General features: G+C 38.4%; 1 long non-coding RNA gene across 4 annotated transcripts in view; it reads right to left on the bottom strand.

The window, feature by feature from the left end:
* The window catches only part of LOC311253868, a 35,895-nt gene extending 31,092 nt beyond the window's left edge, over positions 1-4,803 (bottom strand). For all 4 annotated transcript variants that reach the window (XR_014621991.1, XR_014621992.1, XR_014621993.1 and 1 more), the window contains exons 1-3: positions 4,715-4,803; positions 3,124-3,232; positions 1,060-1,222 (exon numbers count right to left, since the gene is read on the bottom strand). This is a non-coding gene — a long non-coding RNA (uncharacterized lncRNA). The remainder of the gene's footprint in view (positions 1-1,059; positions 1,223-3,123; positions 3,233-4,714) is intronic.
* Between the last annotated feature and the right edge of the window lie 21,759 nt (positions 4,804-26,562).

Below are 26,562 nucleotides of genomic sequence, written 5' to 3'. Positions count from 1 at the left end.
CAGTACAAAACCAGTTTGACTATGAAATACTCAGAAATCGAAGAAAAACAGCCAAGATGGATAGAGAAAGAGAGAGACACAGTAAACAACAGCTTTCGATCTCACAGAAGTCCCGGTATGCGTCACAGGCAGCGTAAATATACTACTCTTACTCAGGAATTTCTCAGATTAGAGGTTGGGAAGAGCTAAGAGTGAAATGTAAACAGGAAGAAGACCTGGAGTGTAATTTTGAAGAAGGGGATCATTGTGTACTAGTAGTCAGTGTTTTTCTTTTAACTCTAGACATAAAATTACACAATACAATCTTATTCATAGAACATACTATACCCCTGACAGACTACATAAAATGTCTATAGTCAAAGTGCTTAATGATATTACAGGACTAACCATCCCCGCAGAGCTAAGAGTAATTCTCCTGGGTGACACATCTATGTTGAAAGTCAATAAAAACCAACTCAAATTTATTAGAATTGCCCTTATTACAGCCAACAAATGTATAGCTATGCATTGGAAAGATGTATTAGCATCATGCATACCAGGTGAAAAGACTATGTATAATTTGAAGGGTAAACCTGGAGAGTTCCAAAAGATCTGGGGTGGTTTTCTACCATATGTGGACACGGAGTCCACAATACAGTAATCCTCTTATATTTAAACAATGTCATGTGATTGTTAAACATGCTTATTCATCATTTGGTGCTGTTTCTAGCTTTATTTTTATTTGTCTTAATTTTTTTTTCTACCTCTCCCTGCCATTTAATCCCTCTCTGCAACAGTTGTGTTTTAGGCTATATATGTTTGTTTCTTTCTTTCTTTCTTTCTTTTATGATATACTGAAGGCTTGTATTTATTCTTACTAATCTGACTTGGTACACACTCTGTAGGAATGTATGGTCGGACCTGTGGGGATGGGCTGATCTGGTACCTATTTGTCATATTGTTGTACATTGCCCTTTCATTCAGCTCTAGGGTTGTTAAAAAATCTAATAAAGATATTGTTGAAGAAAAAATTTAACAATGTATATAACTATAAAGCAGTATAGTAACTGAAACTCTTACCACCATGTTTTCCCTCTCCACTTGAATGCAAACAAAAATGTAGAGCATGAGGGGTGGTAAGAGCTTCTTCCCCTCTGGGCTTCGTCATCATCAATCAAATCTCCACTGCATTCAACTACAAAGTATCCTTTGCAGAATGAAACTCGGGTGAATAAACCACGTCCTGTAAGAAAAAAATTAAGGACAAAAAAAACAAATTATGTCCACTACAATTGTTTTTTGATCTGTAGCTAAATGTATAAAAACACACACTGTAGATAAAGAACGAGAATTTATGAAAAAGTGGTAGTGGTGTGCTCATGCCCTGTCTTTATACTGTCAAACTAAATAAAATGCTGGAGCTCTTAAAGAATAGGGTCAACATGAGAAAAAAAAGCAATGGAGCAGGACAAAAATACTTGAGTTGGATTTAAATGCCTCTGTTCAAAACATGGCTACTTATGGAACGATAAAACACTGCCCTGTTTCAACCTAAAAGGCATTCATCAGGGTACAAAATGGTGAACAGAGGGCAAAAATGTTTATAACCTTGGTAAGGGGGGCCACCTAATCCTGACTGAGTGAATACCAGAGGTGGGAATTGTGGAGTCATCACATCATCTCCATGCCCTGTATTTGTTCTTTTCATGCACTAAACCAGCTGAGTCCAATCAGCACAGCTCTTCAGCCAGGAAGGTGAGCTAATTAGTGAATGTACCTGGTTCAGTGACTGAGCAGAACAAATACATGGCATGGAGATGACTTGACTCCACAATTCCCACCTCTGGTGAATACAGGAGGCTGACATCAGGACATCCCAATACAAGTCACGTTTAAGACGACACGCCTCCCCCACATGTTCTTCCTGTACAGTACATCCTACACTTATAAGAAATACCCAAACATTAAATTGCATCCATTATTATATCCATCACAAGAACACATTCCTGTACCTTGCCATGTTTTGAATAAAGGATTTTAAATCCATTTTTATCATTTTTATCTTCCACTTCCTGCTTTTTCCCTTTTCAACATTTAAGTTCACTTCATGGCTGCATGATTGAGATGTGCTGCCAACTGCCAGCTATTAAGGTGACCCTGCTGGTATACGGTTCAGCCACGCAGCTGCTGCTGAGGTGATACATGCAGGCAGTGCATCACCTCAGCAGAGGGAGGAGGACAGGATGAATGGCTGTTACTGTATGACGTCTGTATTCTGTATCCTTTCTAAACTTTACTCAATATTACGATTTCAAGAATATGTATTTATTTTACCGACATTTTGACTAATTTCTAGTGATATATTAGTTTATATAGTGGTTTTTCCTGCTGTTAGCTTTACTGTTGCTGCTCTAGAAACAACATAATGTAACATAAAAATTAATAAAAAATTATCATCATCTGTTTCTGAATCTATTCTTGGAAAAAGAAAATAGTAAGCAAAAGAACTGATAAGGAGTATATGTACTGATAAGAAATGTATCACCACTTGTCCATCTATACATCTAGATAGACAGCCAGATAAACAATAACACATTTAACACTAACAACAATAACATTTATTCTCAGCAACAGGCTGCTCCTCCCTAAGTGCAAAACAAACAGACTCAAAGACTCCTTTGTCCCACGAGCCATCAAACTCTATAACTCTGCACTTGGTGGGAGGGGGAGGAGTAGCAGGAGAGTGGGGAAGGTGCATTCAACATGACCTGAACACCTAGATCTGTAGTGCTGTAAATGTGCAGTAACTACAATAACTGTACAATATCTCTGTGCAATAACAACAATAACTGTGCAATATCTACTGTGCAATGTACCATTTTTCTTATATTATTATATTTATTATATTTTTGTATTTATATATTTATACTTGCACTGTACCTGTCCTACACACAACTGTGCTCTTTTTGTGCTTTTACTTCTACTTTTTGTCTATTTGAACTCTGTGTGCTTTTCTTTTCTTTTTACTTTTTTACTGTACTGTCGGTCTTTGTGATGCTGCTGGAACCTCAATTTCCCTGAGGGAACCTTCCCAAGGGATAAATAAAGTACAATCTAATCTAATCTAATCTAACACCATCTTACCTTTCACTGCATTGATGTACTTCACCTCCAATCTCCATGTTTTGTCAGTCTTTAAAACAACATGGTGACAGGCATCTTTAAGAAGACTGATCCTTGGTGGCATTTCAAACTGCAAAGAAATTAATAAAAAATGAGATAGCTTAGGCATCACTTCTAGTTAAATTAGATTACAGGGTTTTAAACAATATGTTACCTGAGTAACATATGGACTCTTCCCCTTAGCAAACTGAGAAACAGGAAGTGCAAACATTAAATTTTTACCATCTCTCTCCACCTGCCACTTTTGAAGCATTTAAACTGATGACGAGACTCAAACAACAGAGTACTTGGTCTTCTGTTCTTTTTATTGTGCTATGCCAACTCAATTTCTGTTAAATCCAACCTAAACTTAGTTGTGAAATATTGAGTTTATTGTGTAATGAAATCAATCAGTACAGTCGAGTCTAGATCAGGGTAAACCTTTTCAGACGCACCTTCCAACAATCGCCCAGTAGTCTATCTTAATTAATCCAAAGCAATTTATTGCGATCCCAAACGAACTCCATAAATCAGGATGCACAATTCCAAACGATCAACCAATGGATAATCAACAAATGAAACGAAACTGATAGTAAACTGATGGTATTCGGTGGTTAAAAAACTGTACGATCACCCCGTCCATGTCCAAGGGAAATCACTTCCTGCTTTCCCGTTTAAACACACCTGACAATTAATCATCAAGCCACAGATGATACCATAAGCAAACCATAGGGGGAACAATCATTTCAACTAACCAAGGCATAACACTGTTTCATGAAAATATGTAGCCTACAATAATATAATAATTCTAAACATAAAAATAAAACGCATAAATACCAGTATTCAAACAGAAACATTTCATATATGAGCAATATGGCTCCAACAGTAGGTTCCCTAAATCCTTCATTTAACATATTGCTCGTTTATTATTTTCTTCTATGATATAAAGATATATATTCTCTGAATTTGATTTCCACTGGCATGATTTAGGTTACACGTCCACTACGTTTTTAAGTAATATTCCAAGCAAAACCTGGCTTGCTACACTGCTTAATAACTATAACCAACCAACATTAAAATCGTTCGAAATTAACTGCGCCTTGTCTGAAAAGCATGGCTCTAAAAACTTTGCCTGCTTCAACATGGTTGGATTATCGTCGCCCACATAAGCATGACTTCAGGTTAAATTTGGATCGAGTCAAGTGCATTGTGCTGCGAAACCAATCACCCATCCCCCCACACCAGGTGTGATGGACTCGATGAATATGGCCGCTATACTCCTACCCTGGCACAGATAAAAAAGAGAAATAAATAAGATAACTGACACCCGAACATGCAAATGACCTTAATTTTAACGAGTCAGTCCACCATGGTACCCGAAAACTCTGATAACTGTCTTAATTAGCTGACTGTTAACTCTAGCAAGTGCTAATTAGTGATACACCTGTGTTCGGCTAGCGACCCTTAAACAAGAAAGCCGACAGTTTTAGTAAATAAATAAATGACTACACAACGCATCAAACTGTCATGGCATTACGCTACTGTATATCTCAAGAAAATACTGAATACTTACTGAACACGCCGCTTGTTTACCCTGTTTCATCGACTTCAGCGGTGGCACGGAGCTGTTGCTGTGGCTCGGAGTTGTTACGCTGGCGGTTGTATGACAGCCAACTTCCGGTCAGATTTCACATTAAAAGCATACCGGCGGAAGTCACAATGTAATGGCGATTTAACGAAGGAAAGGTAACGTGCTACTCAGCAAATTAAATGAATAATATTTTTTTATTCAAAGAAACTTCTTCCAGTTGACCCGCATGCCTTTGGGTGAACACTAGTTGAGATTTAATGAGCTTTCTTCAACAGTGGTTTTCTCTTTGCCACTCTACAATAAAGCTTTGACTGATGAAGAACCCAGGCAACAGTTGTTGTATACCGAATTTTCAGCTTTCCCCCATTTCTGAAAATGTTTCTTTTTTTGTATATTTTTTTATATATAAGAGGAAAACATCCAAAGGGGTGAATAATACAAATCCACAGTATATATACATATTTATGTGCATAAGCGTGAGTTGAAACAAACAAAAGATCAAAAAACAAAATATAAAGAATTCATTTTACCACATTCTCCCAGACAAAGTACATGCAAAGTACATACAGTATTACCTGATCCTTGATACTATCAATTAACAAGTATACATTAGGACAGACCTGGAATGTTAATGCTCAAGGAGAATTATAGTTGAATCTTAGCTTTATCATCTGTCTTTCTTATTAATTAACCTGATCAGGGCACAAGATGAAGAGTAACAATCCACAAAATTAAGCGTGTTTGGTGACTGAACTGTATCTTGTATTTATCCACTGTACAATAACACAATGCCATATACAGTCCTCTATATTTATTTTCATTTTCTTCTTATCTCTACTTTCTATTTTTAACCAAGAATTTATTGTTTATTTTTAGCTAAGAGTTTATTGTTCATTTTTTTTCTTATTTTTATATGTATATATATATTTATACACCCGTTTGCGAGTAGTTGTTGTTGTTGTTTGCAAACTGCCTTGTGTGCTGCTTCCTTACTTTGTAAGCAGCTGGAAATTCAATTTTCCTGAGGGAGTCATCTCAAAGGGATCAATAAAGTCAAGTCTTTTTTCATCTATATCCTTAATATTTCCTATATATCATTATCATGATCATGACATCTTTTGACTTCCAGGGGAGCTATTTTGCCCTCAATACTGTCTTGAAGGACAGCAAAGCCCTCCTCACTCATGGTGCTGTAAGTTCCTTCAGTTACTGTAGACTTTTATCCAATCACACCTCACCTCACATCAGTGAGGTACATTTTCTGTGTTTTCGGTTTGAATCCACGCCCTTTGAGTTCAGCCACAAACCTTGGTGAACATTTTTTTCAAGTTCATGTCTTTTATTTTAATTACACATCAATTCCAAGAGATAAATCTTTAAAAAATGTGTAGTCTTACTCTCGAACTCTTCCATAATTCTTCAGAAAGAGTAAATCCACATTTGGGATTTTTGAGTTGGCCATGAACCGCAAAAACTGAATGATGTGCATTGAACACTGTTTAGCGTTCTCCAGCATTTTCTTTGTGGGGTTGGCACCCGCAACGTGGCCTTGATAATCTCTGACCAATTTTTCTGAAGAGAAAGAATCCAGAAGCAAAATAATATCAGATAGTAGTTAACATCTAACGCTGACATCTACACCACTGACTGTGCAATGGAAATATATTGAAATATGGTATATTTACCATAAGCAGGGGTTCGTTATGGCGAATATGTCTTTAGGCGTTTGTCCTTAACAGCCTGGAATAAAATAAAAGGAAAGAGGCATCCAAACTAGCGTCACAGCAAAAAGCCATTTATAATTTAGCAGTAAAATCAGACAAATACATAGTCAGCTATATTCCTGACGACCCCCCTACAACTCTTCACATCTGCTAAAATAAAAAGGTCAAAAAAGTTCCTATAGGTTTGTTATTTTTGTCAACACCATCATTTTCTCTGTCTGACAGTGGTGAAAGAAAGTAAAATTTACATGATAAGTTATTTGTTGTACCAAATTGTTTAATTAAGTGGATGAGCAAAGTTAAATGTATTTGAGTGGAGAAAATCTTTAGTATTTTGTATGTATTTTTGAATACTTTCAAACTGTTTCTCTAAAACAGCCAAATTATTAATGTAGTTGTTTCTTTAAATGAAATAATGTGTTCTTTTATGTCCAGAACTTTTATTCTTTGTATTAAATGCAAATGATAAGACTTTTGTGACGTAAGAGTTTTCAAAGAGCACATGTGACACAGCATAAAAATTTAATAAAAAGGAATATTCAACATTTAACATGTGTGTAGTCAAGGTGAAGACACAAGGGTTAAATCTATAGCAGACCAAACAAATAGGAATGATTAATTTTCTATTGTGTCTAACGGTGTTGACAAAAACTAAGTTATGACAGGAAAAACACATATTTTATGAACAAATGACATAAAACTTTACTTACATTACTGTACTTAATTGTTGAGAAATTGTTCTATAAACATGAGTATAGATTTCTTCTTGGGTTTTTTTTCAAAGTTTAAACCAGTTTTGTCCAAATTCTCAAGAATTTAATTCAAAAAGTGACAAAATAACAGAACACTAATGTCATCATTACTGTATTGGAGGAAAGGTCAACCGTGAAGTTGACATTGTGTTGTCTTGATACAGATCTAAGTACAAATATTTACCTGGGCCCATATTCCTAAAGATTCTGAGAATCCTCTCAGAGAGCTCCTAACTTAACCTAAAAATTCCTAGCAAGGAGTCTTAGCTTAGGAGTGATTCCAGATTATTCTCAGACAATGCTGAGCAAGGAATGGACAGAAACTCCTATCTTAGTGAGGAGGTGTGGTTGACCCCGTTGCTAGGTATGAGTCATCATTACAAAAGCTGTGATTGGTTGATCCTAAAAGCTAGATAAAAAATATACTTTTGGTGATAATGGGCAAAGGATGGACCCTCAAATCGATAAACTTAATCATAGAATCTAATCTTTTGAAGACTGTGTAATTGTAAATATTATTTCACATAAAAGAAAATATCTGTTAAATGAATAGTAAGCTATACTTTAAAATTATCCTACAAAATGTGTGAAAACTTAGGCCCACTTGCACAGTATTCTTATATTTATTTGCTTCTATTAATTGCCATGCTGGTAATTTTTGCACTTTCAACATTTTAACTCAATTTGGTATTAACGAGGGTAATGTCTGTGATTGCTGACTGGCCTATAAGAAGCAGCGTTGGTTGGCTTTCATTTTGGGTGGTATTGCATTGTGGCGTTGGGTTGGAGATGTAAGTGCAATCACAAACATGATTCCTGCACCATCCAATCTGTAGCGTTTCATTAAAATTAAAATTAAAATTAAAATTAAAATTAAAATTAAATTGTCCATCACACCCTCACAGATGAAAGTCTTGAAAATGTGAGAGTTGAACTTTTGAATGATGTCAGACAAAGAAACAGTGAGGTGGTGAAGCAAAACCCAGCAGCCAGAGAGTTTAAAGCCAGATGGTCTGCATTCTTTCATACTGATGAGGTAAATACATGCTTGCCTTTTCCTCTCTTCTTATTGTGCAATTTCAGTGTGCACCTGTTAAAATTTAAAGTCTGATACGGTAAAACAACCAACATTTGGAGAGAGAAAAATCTCCTGTAGAGGAAGCAGTTCTTTATTTTGGCCACTTGGGGGCAGAAGAACTCTATGGCAAGCTACTCTTCTAACTTCTAACAGATAAATGCCTAATTCCAGCAGATTACAACACTTCCACTTGAGACAAACTTCATGGTACAGTTGGACAATCTTTTACCCCAGTTGACATCTGTTTTCCAGAAGAAGGGAGATGTTTCTGGCCAGAAAATAGACAGATGTTAAAGTCACCCTTAAAACAGAACAGCATATTAAATATACAATGTTAATTGCAATCACTGTGTAATTGTATTGTCCATATGAAGCCCCAGTTTGCATCATCAGTAACAGCCTGGATTATTTGCAAGGTGCAAAAATAATTTCTAAAGAAATATTGTCTTTTTAAGGCAATAATACCATATGGGCGAGAGATGCAGCCATGTGATCAGACAGGTGCCAGTTCAATCCTGTTTTCTTAGGTGGTGATAAAAAGATCGGGCTGTAGATGTTGGTTGTACTGTATATCCCTTAATAAACAGGAGTTAAAACATATTCATACCTCACTTTAAAAAAAATAAAAACTAGGCCACGCTTCAGCTATTTTGTAATTAAAAAAGGATGACCTTTTACAGTATGTTTGACATATTTTTGAGCTATATAGATCAAACTTGACAAAGCTGATTGGAAGTCAATGTTTGTAGGTTACCACAGGTTGGATATTGGAAAATTTCTTTGCAGTTATTTATGTGTTTCTGAATGTTTTAATCGGTGGAATCTCTTCACACAGGCTACAAGTGATGTTAATCTCAAAAAGGCAGCAGTTCTCAAGGCTCTTTGCCTCTACCTTGGTAAGGAAGATGGACTTCTAATTCGGGAGCACACGGTAAATCAGTGTAATTGCCTTTTTTTCTCGTCAGATATATTGTAGCTTGTAAAAGTACATGCTTATAGTAAGATTCCAAAGTCACTCGCACCTTATTTGTTAAAACCCATTGACTGTTTAACCCATTGACTGTTTAACTGTTGTTAAAACCCATTTTGACTTCTTTGTCTCCATGTCATCCTCTTCTCCTCGGACATCCCGCTTCTTCTCCACATGGTCCTTTTCTCCTTGGATGCCCTCTCTCCACTTTGACTTCTTTGTCTCCATGATGTCCTCTTCTCCTCAGGCACCCTGCCCAATTCATCTGAGAGAAAAAAATCAAAAATAAACACTAACAGGTTCTCAAGTAAAATACACCAATACTGATTGTTAAAATAATTCTGCGTTCATTTAGAACTGGAGGAAGGAGATCGGAGTCAGCTCAAAGTTCAAACAAGGGTTTTAATCTTGTACAAGAGGAGCATTCACAGAGCAACACGCAGATCAGTTACAAAGTGAAGACTGGCTGTCTAAAGAGGGAGTCAGGGTATTTATCTCTCTCTGTCACTCTGGGTGTGTCATCACTATATTCAAGCCTTCCTACAGAGAGGAGGATGTTTACCTTCAGTGTCTGTCGGTTCCTTACTTAGGTCATAAAACAAGTTTCAAAACAAGTAATAAAACAAGGTCATAGAAGAGGTCACAAGCTACAGGTCACAGTTCACACCCAACAGTCTCTCTCAAGAGGGCTGTGTAACATCAATTCACATTCTTCTACATGTAGTACAAAATTCTCATCACACTGATCTTCAGATTTGTTAGTGTCAAGTGCACAGGAACTTTAAACTCAGCTGTAAAACCTGCTGTATACCTGGACAGTTTTTCTCCAATCAAGCTTCAACAATTAACCTCAATGATCTCTTTGTCAAACCCATCGACTTGTCTCCTAAACCCCGCCCCAACCAGTCTGCTTAAAGAAGTTCTTAATAAATCAAAATCAAATCAAATTTTATTTGTATAGCCCAAATTCACAAATCACAGTTTGCCTCAGAGGGCTTTACAATCTGTACAGAGACGACACCCTCTGTCCTTCGACCCTCGAATAAAGGATTCTGATTCTGATTCTTTCTTAGACGTGATCAAACTGTCTCTAGTTACAGGTTATGTACCTCAGTCATTTAAATTAGCTGTAGTTAAACCTCTTCTTAAAAAGCCTACTCTAGATTCAGGTGTATTGGCGAACTGTAGACCCATTTCTAACCTCCCCTGTCAGTTATGCAACTTTCTTCAAAACAATAGCTTGTTTCAGGACAATGTGGAATCTAATACTATAGATTACTCATTGAGACTGAGACCGACCCACCGAGGAAGCTAGCAGTCGATGTCAAGGACTAATTAAAGCCTAAGTCAAAAAAGTGAGTTTTGAGTTTAGATTTAAAGGCGTCAATAGAGCCAGATTGTCTAATACAAGTACACCTACCCGGGGAGGGACTTGTGCAGCCATCTTTGCCTTTTTTGTCATCTCCTACAGACAGAAAACCCCATATTATCAGAAACACAAAATAGTGAATGCCAAGTTTCTATGTATCACTGGCTTCAATGTGGAAATTTTTTCAACCAAATTTAGGTTTACCAACACTTCCTCTCCCTAGCTCTGCTGTTGTTAGTTATCATACTTAAAAATGAAATGTTTATGTTGTTATCATATCATCATCATGAAATGCTATTGTCATGGCTATGGGCCATGACTGGGTGGATTAGAGAAATTCCAACTTTATTAAATTGGAGCTCTCACCGGACTGTTCCCGGGTGTGGGTGCAGGCCTTTTCTTTCGCAGCTGGGGAAGCCTTCGCTTCACACTGGCCTCCTCTTCCTCCTCCTCCTCTTCAGAATCCTCTTCTTCTGTTCCATTCTTTTGGGGCTGCCAATCACCTGACCCCTTATCTTCAGAGGAGATCAGCTCAGAGCTCTGTTTTAGATCAGAGAAAAAGTTATTTTTCTCAATTAAGACACAAACATTATTGTAAGCACAGAAACTACTTAAAGGGGAACTACAGTTTTTTTACAACCTGGACCGGACTGGACTGGAGTGTTCGGGGCACTGAAGCGCAGCCTCTATGAGCATTATCTGCCACAAAACTAGTTCATTTCACCAATATTTTGTTACTAGTGCTATTCCCCTCTGTCTGTTATCAACATCCGCGGTCTGTAGGTTGACCCACTACCTCCGACCTGGAAGATGTCATCTCTGAGCTGCGCGCGCACCCCCGACAGCCGGCTTGTTTACCTGTAGCTGCTACTGCTAGTTTGACCCCGTGTAAGTTTAAGTTTGAATGTATGTAAAACAATGGCAGTCAGAGCCCATCATTTTTCATCAATATCGCTGAGGTTCTTCTGCAACACAGGAATATATCTGTTATAGGGACTTCCTAACTCTGTTGTAGGCTACAATAACTAAGTAGTAACTGGTAGACAGAATAGAAACAAAAGCGCTACATAAATATATACATATACATACATCGGCCAAATATTACTGAAGCAATAATTCTGATTTCATAGAATTTCACTGTATTGTGTGTGGTGTCACAATTTTCAGAGGAGAATCTCGAATGTGTCAAAATTTCCCTTTAGATTTAGAACAGGGGTGTCAAACGTGTTTACGTGTTAACGTCATGAAGGTGTTAATTTCACATTTTCGTGACTCAGATTTGAAGGGCTAATTTGCCACAGCTGGCTTGGACATATTTTATCAGTATCTCTTGCCAGGTCACCCCAACTCGACAGCCCTTGCTGCAAAAGTGTTGAGCATGTTTGGAACCACATGTCTTTGTGAGCAAGTTTTCTCTGTAATGAGCATCAATAAAACAAAGCTGCGCTCAAGGCTCACGCACAAGCACTTGAATAACATCCTGAAATTGGCTGCCAGTCAGGATGTGACACCTGATATCGATGCACTTGCGAAAGCTAAAAGATGCCAGGTTTCAGGAGTAAAATAAACAATGGGTAACCCCGCTTAAAATGCTGCATGAGACACTGCAACCTGATATAGTTCTGTGAAAATTATTGTCTTCTGTGGGAATTTAAATTAAGTGAACAGTGTGTGATTTACTGTCAGTCACTTCAGTTCATCAGTTTGGTTTGTTGAAATTGAGCTTTAATTTTTCTATTAATAAATAGTGTAGCCTACAAGGCAGGGAGTAACTCAACCCTCTTGAATAGTTTCTACCTCAGTTTGTATGGTTTGTTGAGTTAGCACAGGATTAATATGTGGAAATGACAAAGAATTAGAAGCATAAGTATGTTTTTGGATTAAATGCATACGTTTCATTAAGAGCCAGTTAACACAGATTTGGCAATAATTGCATGGAAATGATTTAAAACATGCCTTTAAGAAATGTGATGACGCTTCCCCTTTAAGACACTTGCCCGTGTTTACGCATAGCGCTCAGCTCAGCTGAGCAGAGCCGAGAGCGAGGGGGGAGGGGAGAGAAGCAGAGAAATTAACAGTGAAATAGTTACAGAGACAGTTGGTTTAACGCCTGGAAAATAATACCCATGTACTTGGTGTTTCATGAGGACCATGTTTGAATAAGCCACAGCGGTTTTGGTGAGTTTCAGCTCGTTTTATTGATGCTTCGTTGTACTGTTTGCACTTGAATGAGTGACTGGTCGCTAGCAAAGAGGTAATCGCCTTAGCTAAACCAGAGAGAGACACTCTTCCTCGGCGCGGGAGACAACACATAGCCTACGCACGCGACCGTGGGACACAAGATCGCGAGCCAAACCCACAGACTTGGTCCCTAAAAGACATCTTCATCTTCACCTTCATATTCATCGCTTCAATGAGGATTTGCCAGAGGGATTACTGGTAAACTCGCTGCCAGAGAGGTAGGAGTGTTGGAGATATTTCACTGAACTTGAACTGAAGTGTTACAAGTTTACATTCTGTTTCATAATTGTCAATATTGTGATTTAAGGTGTAATATTGTTTTGCTTTATCTGGATTTAGATGCTTTTAAATAGTGAAAAGGTTTTTCTACTTATGGAATTAATAGAAAAATAACGAAACCAAAGTAGGTGCAACCTATTACCATAAATTGAGATAGTTGGTCACAGACCGGTCTAACATAATTTAAATCATCCTACCTGGATGAATTATTAAGGAAGAATATTTCTTATTCAGGAAAAGAAACCTGAAAAAGGGAAAGTGAATACCAACCCATACCTGCAGGATACGATAGACACTGTCTGAACACTGTTGTGTTTATTGTTCTTGTTTACTTTAAGTAAAGTACAGGCTTTAATTTTAAAGAACCTGGTCTCTGGTTTAATTTTAATCTGTCGCCCCACTCCATCAGAACCTAGAACTGGTCCAGTGGCTTTCACCGATTCTTGGGAATTTGAATAAAACAGGTTTTAATTTGGAAAATCCTCATGTTGTATTTTCTTCATAAAATAGGCGTTCTTCCAGTTATTACTTTGTTTTTGTCCACACCGCAGACATGATAAAAAGCAAATACATTTTAATTTATTTTGTCTAATATGTATTTAGAGTTTTTAAATCATTATCTGGCATCGTTAGTAAACATATGCTGTTAAATGTCGAATATTCACTTTTGTTCATTTTTTATACTGTTTCACGTGTACTCCTTTTAAAAGATCTAACATCATACAACGTTTACTTACATACCATCAAATATCAAATCATCATAGTAAAAAATAAAGTAATTACGAGTAGGAATAATGTAAAATGCATCACTGACATCATCTTCAACTGTCACGTAGTGTCCCCTACTCATAAAATAATACATTATATTCTTCTGTAAACTGTATATTGGAAGTGAAGAACAGATAACAAATAACAATTGTGAGCAATGTGGCAAACATTCAATAAGAAACATGTTCAATTAGCAATAGGCTATCATTAATAAAAGTACCCCTTAATAATCATCATAAGTAAAAAAAAAAATCATTACCAGTAGCAATAAGATAGAATTCATCACTGACCTCATATTTAACTGTCATGTAGTGCCCCCCACTCATAAAATAATATAGATCATATTCTTCTGTAAACTAGACGTGAAGAACAGATAAATGAATAACTACGTCTTACAGTCTCTTTTCCATAAACTGAAATGTTTCAAATTAAAGAAAGCATTCTGTGTAAATGCCACAAAACACATCTGGCACAAAAATAATAATAATGATAATTCGTGAACTCCTGTGAGTATCCCCTGTTTTACATCACTCCACCACTCATTTAGCTTTATTGGGAAGTATATGGTGTATATGTTTCTCCTCTATGAAATCCATGACTTCAGCAGACAGGTTGTATATCTCCCAGGTTGTTCTCTTGAAACTTAGAGTTGGAGGGACACTGCAGAGGAGAGAAAAGTTCTTCTTGTTCTTGTATTGCTTGCTGGGGCCATCTGACCAAAAGTGAATAGTATCAACTTTTGGAAACTTTAAACGAATATCTGTCAGGACTGGTTCCAAGTGAGTCCAAATGGCAGACGCATCTTGTCGCTTGAATTCTGATACTGTGCAAAAGCCTGTCTTCTGTTCTTTTGTATAGTACATGCCAGTGTGCAGGTTGAGCTGTGGGAGATTCTGACCAAAATGGCATGACTGCACCTCAGAAGTATACTTGCATTTCCACGCCTCAGAAAAGTCAACACGCACACTTGCTGTGCTATCATTGCACTTCTCGATCATGCTGCTGTACTCTCTGGTCTGGTTCTGAAATGAGCACACGTGTGTTGTTGTTTCTGTCTTCAGTTTGTCTTCATGTCGTAGGAGAAGCTCTCCCAACAAGTCTTGTGTTGATCCTGAACTCGTTCCCATTGCTGGCATTCAACATTGGTCTGGTCTTGCTGTGGTGTGGGAAGTGTATGTTTGTGGAGACACCAGGTGCAGGAGCGCAGAAGACATGCCTCGCTTGTCTGTGAACAGCAGACGAGTTCAAAACTATCCTCCAGTTTGATAGGCTCGATGACACCATTTCTCTTCGGACTTCAAGCATCAGCTTAGCATTCTCACGGTACTTGGCGTGTCTTACGATCCGACGGCCTAGGTGCTGTGACATAGAATGGACGTAAGGCACAAAAGGATGAATAACTGAGCTTCACTCTTGGTTCCTTCTTGGTGAACTTCTTGTGGAGGTTCAATACTGTATTAGTCAGAATCATTCTCTGATGCTTTATTTTCTTGCGCGTGATTGTGTCCTGTATGTCAGTTGTCATTCGTGCTGCATTATGGTAGAAATCCTGAACCTTCTGAGTAGGGCTATATCGTTTGAACATCGCCATCGCGATGTGCGCGTGCGAGATAGTCACATCGCATGACATGCGATATTAAAAGTCCCCCCTTCAAAGTTCACTCGTGCTAAAACATTTCAACTTTGGAGCAACGTTTCACCCCTTTCCCAGTAAGCCAGCATTGTGTATTTGGTGTCAACGGATTCATTAAAATCTCTAGCTTAAAAGCTAAGTCCACTTCAGTGTCAAAAGTGTCACTGTTGCAATTTTTTTTCTCTTCTGTGCATCATCTTATTCTACCTACGATGCACTGCACAACAGGCTGGCTAAAGAGACTTCCATCCCTAAGGCTCTATTTTGATCAGCTGAACAGATGATATGTCGCCCATTGATTGGATGCTAGACTCCAGTTTCTTTCACAGATGTTAATTAACACTGTAGAACGAAAGTTCAGGTAAACAAAATAAAACAAAATTGCCTTGTCTGGTGAAGTAGCCAATATTTTTTCAGAACCTTGCCTGACAGCGTCAAGTTCTTGCTCTTGTGGGCAGACTTCATGAATGAGTGCATTGTGGAACAGCTGAATTTTCTTGATGGAGGGATTTTTGAGTTGGCTTCCCCGCAGCAGCTGCTCTGTTTTTTTTCAGGGTGATTCTTGTGTTTTTTTATTCCAAGCTTGTTCTTGTACCCAATGGTTTTTCATTCTGTTCCTATCCTTTGTTACCTCTTGAAGTTTATTTTTCATAGCTTTCATCTCTCTAGAGTATCTGTACGAACAAGTTTAACGGAAAATGGTAAACTTATAGGAGCTTGAGTGATCTTGAAGCATGCAGTAGAGCTGAAGGTTTGAAAATGGGGTCCTCAGGAATGTAGTTGACCTTGTAGTTGCCTGATTGTATTGCTTTTTATAAATATCTGATGTTGGTGACGAATATGCAGCAGGCCGCAGCACTGTGCAATTACACCATGGCAAAAAGTTATCACACGTAGATTTTTCTTTATGGCTGGGTCATCATTACAGGTCTGCAGTTTTCCGAAGGCATCAGAAGTAATGCACCAGTTAACAAAATCATACACTTCTGCTGGTACATATTTACTGCACTGGAGAAGGGAAAGCGTGTCACCACCTGGGTAGAACGGAGGCTCATGCCTAACCTCTTCCATACTTCTCCTTAGGATACCTGCAGCCTTGTGTAGGATTTGATTGTCAGTGAGAGTCTCTGTTCTCAGTTGAGGCATTGGCTCCTTGTCCTCTGTTAGTTTTTCTCTTAGTATGGAAGCTCTCATTGCGTGAGCAACAGCGACGGCACTAGAACAGATAAGATCTGATTTTCCAGGACGTTCAATGAAAATCAGTTCATCTCCATAATGCTGGATCAATTTCTCTTTGAGTTTCCATCAAAGTTTTCCAAGTATACATGCTTGGTCCTGCAGCTGCACTCAGTTTTGAAACATAGCTCTTGGTGACAGCATTCAGTGTTGTGACAGTCATATTCTCAGAAAAAACTTTGCTAGTTATTTCTTCAATTAGTTTAGTGAAAGCTTCTTCATATTCACTTAACTTTTTTTCAGACAGATATTTATGTCTGGCTGCTGAAATGTTTCTCTCTGAAATATAGTGTCCAAGGCAGCTTCTGTGATACTTGGCATCATAAGCAAAAAGATCTTGATTACAGTTGTTAGGACTGGAATAATTGGCCCTGCACGATCTGTGATATGAAACCTTAACCTTGAAGGACAGATAATAGATAAAAGATAATATTATTTAAAGATATGAGTTAAGTTACACATTTGTATTACCTGGTATTTGCCATTAGGTTGGTGGTTTCTTTTGTTTGCAGCACAATCCATGTTTCTACTCAGGAGAGCTGTATGTTGTGATTTAAAATAACAGTCAAGTTCAACCCACAGCCCCTCTCCTCTGAGGGAGGGAGAGGGGGCGCCCCTCCCCCGCCCCCACACTTAATGGCAAAATAAAACCACGTCATTTATGAATGGAAATCTATTTTGATAAGATTCTCAAATTCAATATTCAGAACAATCTCTTCTACACATTCAAACAGAAAGTGTATTAATAAATTGATTTAGTTGGGAATTACAAGCCTCTGAATCCAGAGAAGCGCTGCACAAAATGGATTCCTACGTGAAGTTGCTTATCATAACTTGCCACTCATAATACTCAGGTTTAAGATGTTGAAAGTACTGCAATATACACATCTCAACCTTCTAGTAGAGATGCGCTTGGCATTTGCGAGCATCAAAATTGTCGAGGGAGACGCATGGAAAAACAAGCAAACATTTCTTAGTGCAATTGAGTACGGTTCTCTATTTTGCTCATAACCACATTGCCCTTCAGAGGTAATTGTGGGTTCCATACCCCCAACAAACACTCAAGAATTAATACATTTCTTTCAGGCAGGGCTAGACAATCTTAACTGAGAAGGAATTTTACTTGAAAACCTTTTAATTTTAAATACAAAAAAGTAAAATGTTATTTCACTATGAAAATTAATTTTCATGATTTATGCCTATTGTATCACTTCCTGCAAGTCTAATACTCTACACTCAATTTTACTGCGTTTCCTGCCGTCACTCATTTTCTCACCTTTCCAGCGTGTTGTCTCTGTAGGGGCTGTTCTCTCTCTCACGCGTGTGTCTTCCTCCCTCCTGTTTCTCTCTCTCTCTCTGTGTGCTGTGTCTGTAACCCCTGCCCCTCCCCCACTGCTCAGTGCGGACACATAGATGTCACCACACATCACCTAGTTGACCACGCACGTGTGGCTTGAACAGGACACCTTACAAAGTTGAAAAAAACAATTCATATTTACCTCAATCCTCGTGTTGTCCTGGGGTTCTTGATGTGTGGATTATTTTTATCTGCCTGGAGAGCATTTCCACATATGAAGCGCACCTTTTCATCCAGTGTCTGTGAGTGTGGCTGGATTGCTGACTGCGCTGGCTCTGTTGTCTCCATTATTAGAGTAAACTCTGGTAAATATGGAATAATACAGTAAATCTGTGTTACCAATTCTTGGCCCAAGTCTGTCTCTCTCTCCATCAAAAACACATACGCACACACGCAGTTATTCACACATACACACATTAGATTGCCTTTGCTATCTTATGCTTGTAGCTTATGCTAGTCTCTGTTTGCCTTGATCAGAACACCTGCCGCCAGTGATTAAAACTTACAAGTTGTCTTGCAAATAAAAGATAATATTATTTAAATATATGAGTTAAGTTACACATTTGTATTACCTGGTATTTGCCATTAGGTTGGTGGTTTCTTTTGTTTGCAGCACAGTCCATGTTTCTACTCAGGAGAGCTGTATGTTGTGATTTAAAATAACTGTCAAGTTCAACCCACAGCCCCTCTCCTCTGAGGGAGGGAGAGGGGGCGCCCCTCCCCCGCCCCCACACTTAATGGCAAAATAAAACCACGTCATTTATTAATGGAAATCTATTTTGATAAGATTCTCAAATTCAATATTATATATATCCAATCTCTTCTACACATTCAAACAGAAAGTGTATTAATAAATTGATTTAGTTGGGAATTACAAGCCTCTGAATCCAGAGAAGCGCTGCACAAAATGGATTCCTATGTGAAGTTGCTTATCATAACTTGCCACTCATAATACTCAGGTTTAGGATGTTGAAAGTACTGCAATATACACATCTCGCCCTTCTAGTAGAGATGCACTTGGCATTTGCGAGCATTAAAATTGTCGAGGGAGACGCATGGAAAACAACCAAACATTGCTTAGTGCAATTGAGTACGGTTCTCTATTTTGCTCATAACCACATTGCCCTTCAGAGGTAATTGTGGGTTCCATAGCCCCAACAAACACTCAAGAATTAATAAATTTCGTTCAGGCAGGGCTAGACAATCTTAACTGAAAAGGAATTTTACTTGAAAACCTTTTAATTTTAAATACAAAAAAGTAAAATGTTATTTCACTATGAAAATTAATTTTCATGATTTATGCCTATTGTATCACTTCCTGCAAGTCTAATACTCTACACTCAATTTTACTGCGTTTCCTGCCGTCACTCATTTTCTCACCTTTCCAGCGTGTTGTCTCTGTAGGGGCTGTTCTCTCTCTCACGCGTGTGTCTTCCTCCCTCCTGTTTCTCTCTCTCTCTCTGTGTGCTGTGTCTGTAACCCCTGCCCCTCCCCCACTGCTCAGTGCGGACACATAGATGTCACCACACATCACCTAGTTGACCACGCACGTGCGGCTTGAACAGGACACCTTACAAAGTTGAAAAAAACAATTCATATTTACCTTAATCCTCGTGTTGTCCTAGGGTTCTGACCCCAAGTTAAATCTTTTCCTGTCAAAATTGTTTTTTATTCATCAAATGGTCTGAAAATAATGAGGGTTCTCCGATACTATGCTCTTTGTGATTGAAATAAATTTGAGATAATTTGATTGAATTATGTCCAATCAAATTGCTTAATAATTAATAATGAATTATTAATCCTTAATAATTGTCCTCTGGGGTCAAAAAAGACCCTGCAGCACAAAGTGGTGCGATGGAGCAAATTGTCACACCATACTGCTTTCCAAAACATCTTTGATCTTGGATGTTTGATGTGTGGGGTCAAGCAATGGTTATGACAACAACAAAAAAGGTCTTTTCTCACAGGCGTTGGGGCATTTAACATTTTAGTCTGAGAGACAGGCAGCAGCACAATTAGGAGGCAGAGGCGGGTCAGTGACAAATAAGGGTTTGCATTATGAGTAATTAAAAAAAAAATTTAAAAATTTTTTAAAAGCTTGCATCAGGTTTGCTAAAATGTATATTTTGTATTTATGTTGGTTTCATGTCTGCAAGTGTACTTATGAAAACAGTTACTTAATTTTAAAATATCACATGAAAATAGATTTTATTAGGATTATTTTAAATTAAAATTGTATGCGTTTTTGTAATATAGAGCAGGACAAATGCTGAAAACACTGTTTTGTAAATAATATTTGACAAATTATGTATAAACTGTAAAAACACATGTTAATACATTGCAATAGAGGATTACATCTTATTCCACATGAATGTTCCTGTATATTATACAATTTTTATGAAGAATACTGGTGACACCAATTGACACAAACCAGTTACACCACCTGACTGTGTTGCTTCTACAAAGGCCATTGTCTGTTGAAGAAACTGGCATTAAAAATCAAGCATGACAGTGAACAAGGTCAATTGAACTTTTTAAAATTATTTTCAATGAAGAAAAAACATCAACAAGATTAATTAATTTTTACAAATTAAACATCCAAAAATCATGTGAACTTGTTATTTTATGAATTAATTTAAAAAACAAACATCCAAAAATCATGTGAACTTGTTATTTTATGAATTAATTTAAAAAACAAACATCAAAAAATCATGTGAACTTGTGTTATTTTATGAATTAATTTGAAAAACAAACTTCCAAAAATCATGTGAACTCATGTTTTGACTGCGACAAATTAGTGTAAAAACATGTCAAAAGTTGTGTGTGTGAGGTGGTGGTGGAAGGGATAGAGAGAGAGGGAGAATCGTGTGTTTAGGGCTGTGTGTGTGCTTGGAAATGTTTCCAGTCCTGTGTCATGAGTTTTGAGTTACATGAGTTCAAAGGTAGATGAGGCCAGGTGAAGACATTCTTCCCACCCAGTTGTTGCATGAAGCTCACTTTTACTTCTTCACCCACCACCTGGATGACCTGTCCCACGAAAGCCTTATTTCATATCTGACCAGAATTAACTTGCCTTTCAGATCCTGCTGACAGTTGGTAGATGTTGAGGGGAGGTCTTCTGACTGCAGGTTGCGGAGATCTACTGCAGGTGGATCATAGCACTTGCAGATATCAGGTCTTGCACAGAAACATGAAATTTCCCTCCACTGAATCGCAGCTCGCTCTTCAGAGGTCACTTGTCGAATTTTCAGCGTACCTTTTACGGCCGGGACATTTGTTGGGACCGATTCGTCGTACTTGGAAACGACTTCCTCGGATATCCAAAAGTACTCGATGCTTGAGGGCTGATCCTTCAGGAAGTTCCTCAGCTGTCTGCAAGTCAGTGCCTCTTTGGACTGCTGTGTTTGCAGTACGCTTGACAGCCCCTCCCACTACATCAGGAGCTCCTTTCCCATGCGATCTCTCACTAATTTCAAGGGACCCTTTGAAACCCATTTAGAAAAGGCATTGTGTTGAGAAGAACATTTTTTTTTCTTGTTTCTGTATTGGGTCACTGGTCCATCACTTATGATATGTAGAGTGGTGGGTGTGTTACATTTGCCTATGGCATCCTTCAATACAGGCTCCATGTGAGCCCATACAGCACATTCATCATGGCGGGGAGAGGCAGAGAGAGCGGCATAGGAAAAGGATGATAAGGCTGTATACACCACACTTGGGTGGATTGTAACCTGCTAGCGGCTGCCCCCGAGGCGGAACGCCTGAATTTCACTGCTGAGCTTACAGCCGTATTTCTCAGAAGTCTACACCAATGCAGACTTCATCCTCACGTAGTGTTTCTTTCAGCTCTCTGAGTGTTTTGACTTGGTGGAGCCAGTTGAATTGGTGCTTAGCTAGAGAGTCTAGCTTCTTGTTAAGCAAAGCCAGCAGATCATCACACTTTCCACTTTGTGTGACTTTTGCAAAGTTAGCAAAGGTTTTGCCTTCTTCAGATGTGACTACTCTGGACCACTGCTGCCATGTTAGAACAGTCTCCTCCAGAGGTCCTTCAAACTCAATGTCATTTTAGCAACACTTGCACAAGCGCGATACATTTTGCCTCATAACATGCGACTATTCTCATCCCTACAGAGAAAGCTGGCCACTTCCTCTCTTTTCATTTGTGAGGCTCTTATTGTTTTTCATTTTGTTCTTTTCACTGACCATTTTCTTTTTTGTCTTTTGCCAATACAGTTTCCTCTATCTTTTTTTGTCTTTTGTTTTGCTGCCGGGAGTTCCCTTTTAACTTTGGGATGTTCAGACCTCAGCTTTTTCCTCTCTTTCAGCACTGTGCTATAGTATTTGTTCTTTCTTTCCTTTCCTTTCCTTGCAGGGGTTGAGGATGCTTGCAGCCTCTCTGTAACTGGCTGCTCATAGTCACGATCGTCCAGATGATTATGCATATGCTCTGGATTGTCGAGATGCTGAATTTGCTCATCTGACGTGTCCATAGATTGTGGGGTTAAGTTGAGAACATCAGCAGTCTCGCTAGTACTTTCTCCACTTTTCCCTCAACTTCTCCTGCTTTGTTTTGTAAAGTTCAGCTACTGGAGTATTCTTTCACAGTATTTCAAGTGTGTGTGTGTGTGTGTGTGTGTGTGTGTAAAAAACACCTTTTGCGCCTTTTGGCAAGGTAATTGGCCCTTGCAGCAGGATCTGCACTGACGTGCTCTGTGACGAGCCACTTTTTCTTTGCTTGATAATGGCAGCTATTGGGGGAAAAGAGGCTCTATTATATTGCAATAATTATGAAACAATAGAAAGTTAATAAATGTAATTTTACAGATCTAAATTTTAATCTTTGACTAACATTTCTCATATTATTGGAGTTTTAAGTCTTTTTAAAGCTGCTGTTCATTTTCAACATTGTCACTGTTCACCAACTTCATTCTGCTACATTATGAAATTACATATATTGCACTATATATTGCTTAAAATTGGAAGTGAATGGAAGACATATATACAGCCATCCTCAAAATTATTCATACCCTTGCTAGTTGTTGTGATTTTTTATTTTTGTGATGAAATGACTGCATTTTTTCAAGTTTGTTTGAGTTATATGTGACCAACAAGTGAAAGAATGACAACAATACACAATTCAAGATTCATTTCAGGTGTTTTATTCATGGATTCCCAAAAAATGCCATGTTCAAAGTTATTCATACCCCAGTCCAATGTCTTTCTTTAATAGTCAGTCGCATAGCCTTTGTTTTCTATGACTGCTTCGAGACGATTCTTGTATGTGTCCACAAGCTTCCTGCATGTCTCCTGTGAGATGTTTGCCCACTCTTCCTTTGCGAAAGCCTCAAGATGGGTCAGGTTGGTCGGTTTCCTAGCCTTCACTCTGGTCTTCAAGCGATGCCACAAGTTTTCGATGGGATTCAGGTCAGGACTCTGACTTGGCCATTCTAGGACGTTGACATCATTGTCCTTGAACCATTTCTTCACTACCTTGGCAGTATGTTTAGGATCATTGTCTTGCTGGTATGTCCAGTTGTGGCCAAGCTGGAGTTTCTCAGCAGATTCCTTCACATTTTCATCAAGGATCCTGATGTAATCCTCCTTTCTCATGATTCCTTTGACCTTGACAAAGCATCCCATAACATTATGCTTCCACCACCGTACTTGACTGTGGGCAAAGTGTTCTTCGGTGAATGCCTCTCCTTTCTTCCTCCAGACATATTCAGCATCCATATGGCCAAATAACTCCAACTTGGTCTCATCAGACCACAGGATAGTTGACCAAAAGCTGGGATCTTGCTTCAAATGACCTCTTGCAAAGGACAGGCGAGCCTCCAGATGTTTCTTCCTGAGCAGCTGTGTCTTCCGAGGCCTACGTCCACGGAGACCTCCTCTGTGCAAGACTCGCTCAATGGTGGGCCGTAACACCTTTGTCTCTGCCTGGTCAAGCGTTTCAATTAGGGCCTTCGTTGTGGTTTGGGGGTTGTTGTTGACTTCTCGGCAGATTGTCCTGGCAAGTTTGGGGGACATCTTACGCTTCCTGCCACGCCCGCTGAGGTTTTTAACAGTCGTGAAGCTCTTGTGCTTGTTGATTATGCTCTGGACGGTTGCCACAGGGACATCATACTGCTTTGAAATGGCCCTGTAACCCTTTCCTTCACTGTGGGCACGCACAAGACGTTGAGGTAGGTCCTCACTGAGCTCCTTCTTCTTGACCATGATGACCAGAAATTAAGAATGACCAGAACACTTTTCCTCTATTCATACTGTTCTGGGAAGATGCAATTTTTTTTTAAATCAGCGTTTAAAATTTGTTCAACAATGTTAATGGTATTTATTCCATTGTAACATCTTAAAATAACCACATTTTTGTTGAGGTATTGTCGGGGGTATGAATAATTTTGAACATGGTATTTTTTGGGAAACCATGAATAAAATACCCCTGAAATAAAGAATTTCTTGAATTGTGTGTTGATGTCATTATTTCACTTATTGGTCACATATAATTCATAAACAAACTTGAAAAAGTGCAGTCATTTTATCACAAAAATAAAAGATCACAACAATTAGCAAGGGTATGAATAATTTTGAGGAGGTCAAATGTCAAACGGTGTAACCAGTTACACCATTTGACATTTCAATTTAAATTCAAATTTAACAGGCATTATGATGGACACCTATGTAAGCACGTGGCCTCGGTGTGAAGATTTCAAACACATTTTTTAAAATAAATATTTATTTTTACAATTATTATGAATGATAAATGTTTTCCTGGGGTCATACCATTTGACATGTAACCCTAAGCACACCTGACCATACCCTAAAAATGTCAAATTATCAAGATTGCCAAGAGAGTTACTAGTCTCGTCATGCAGCAGTTAGGCTTATCAGGGGTCCTTCTCTGTGATATCATTTCCTGTCACGTGGTCTTTTTGCACAAATTAACAAAATGGCTCCTTGAATGTTGGTTACACCACCTTGACACTTTAGGAAGTTGACTTGACAGACACAATTCTCCAAATTAATTATAATATTCAGAACAATGGCGTTACATTGATTTTATTCATTATTAAACAACACAAATGTAAGATTATGCCAAAGTAGCCGATACGGTGTTTTATTGAGAATTTCACCTTTTTTGAACAAGTTTAGGTATTTGGTATGATGTTTTTACGGTTACACCACATTGACATTTGCCCCTCCAGGCACGACCAAGGCTCAGGCCATCAACTGCGCAACGAACCAGGCCCCTCCATCCTCTCGTTGAGACCCCCCGGTGTTCGGGTGCCCAACTGCTGGATCCGGCGTCTCTCCATTTTTCTTCTCTGGGCTGTGCACCACCTGGAGTTACATTGTAAAACGGTGGCGGTCAGTGAAGACAAATTATGTTGTAGGAAATGTCTGACCAAAAGAGTGTGTGTTTTTCTTTTTAGAAATGTTTGTGAAGAAATGGTTTGATGAAGAAATGGTTCTTTTGTGTAATGCATTCACACACAGGTGCATGCACACACTTCTCACACTGTAGTTGTTTGTGTTGTTTTGATGGTTTTGATTGTTAATACAGTGTTGACACTGTTCCAGCTCCATTGTAATACATGCGCACACAGACGTTCACTCACTCACACACATTCCTTGCAGTTATTGTGTTTTGTATATAATTGCGTCTAATTTGTTAAGACATTGTTCTTTTGTGTAATGTATCTGCACACACACACTGCTCACACAGTTGTTTTGTTTCTTACAGTGTTGAGAGATTGCAGCAGAGTTTTATAGGGCTGTATGCTCTATTTGTAATACTTTTGCACACAGGCGTGCGCACACACACACTGTATTGTTTATTAAAAGAAGTGATTGTTATTTCTCCCTGTGTTATGCTGGTATTCTTAGTTATTCTGACATAATTTTTTTGCATTATTCCATAAATGTATGCCAGAATAGGTGCGAGGTTGGTCTTAAAAAGGTCTTAAAAAGTCCTAAGTTTGAGTCGAAATTTTCCTATGTTTCCATTATTTTGGTTAACTATGGCTTTTTGTTTTTTGGTCCGTAGGTGGCCATCGTGACGTTTCGTCCGGAGTAGGAGTTCTTCAGGCAAGCCACCCCGGACAGGTAAGTAGATGTTGTTTCTTTGTTGTGTTGTGCCAAACTGATGTGTCTCAGTGTCATTCCCTTTTATACCCTCCTGTCTGTCTGAATTTAGTTTGCCAATCCTTATGTATAAGCCTCTCCCCTTTTAGAAATCCAATTATAATCATTTCTCCCAATACTTTGGTTCTTCTTTATCTAATATTAGGTTTAAGTTTAGAGTATAGGGATAGGGCTAGAATAGAAATAAGAATTAGGTTTTGTAGTTTTCCACCAATTAGGGTTTGAGTTGAGAGAAGTGGGTTAGGGAAGTGTCACTAAGAAAAATCAAAAATTCCAGA

The sequence above is a fragment of the Pagrus pagrus genome (genome assembly GCF_965226575.1).
Source record: "Pagrus pagrus genome assembly, contig: HAP1_SCAFFOLD_58, whole genome shotgun sequence".
Classification (NCBI taxonomy): Eukaryota; Metazoa; Chordata; class Actinopteri; order Spariformes; family Sparidae; genus Pagrus; species Pagrus pagrus.
The sequence above is the reverse complement of the archived record's forward strand: the minus strand, read 5'-3'. Positions and strand labels throughout refer to the sequence as shown.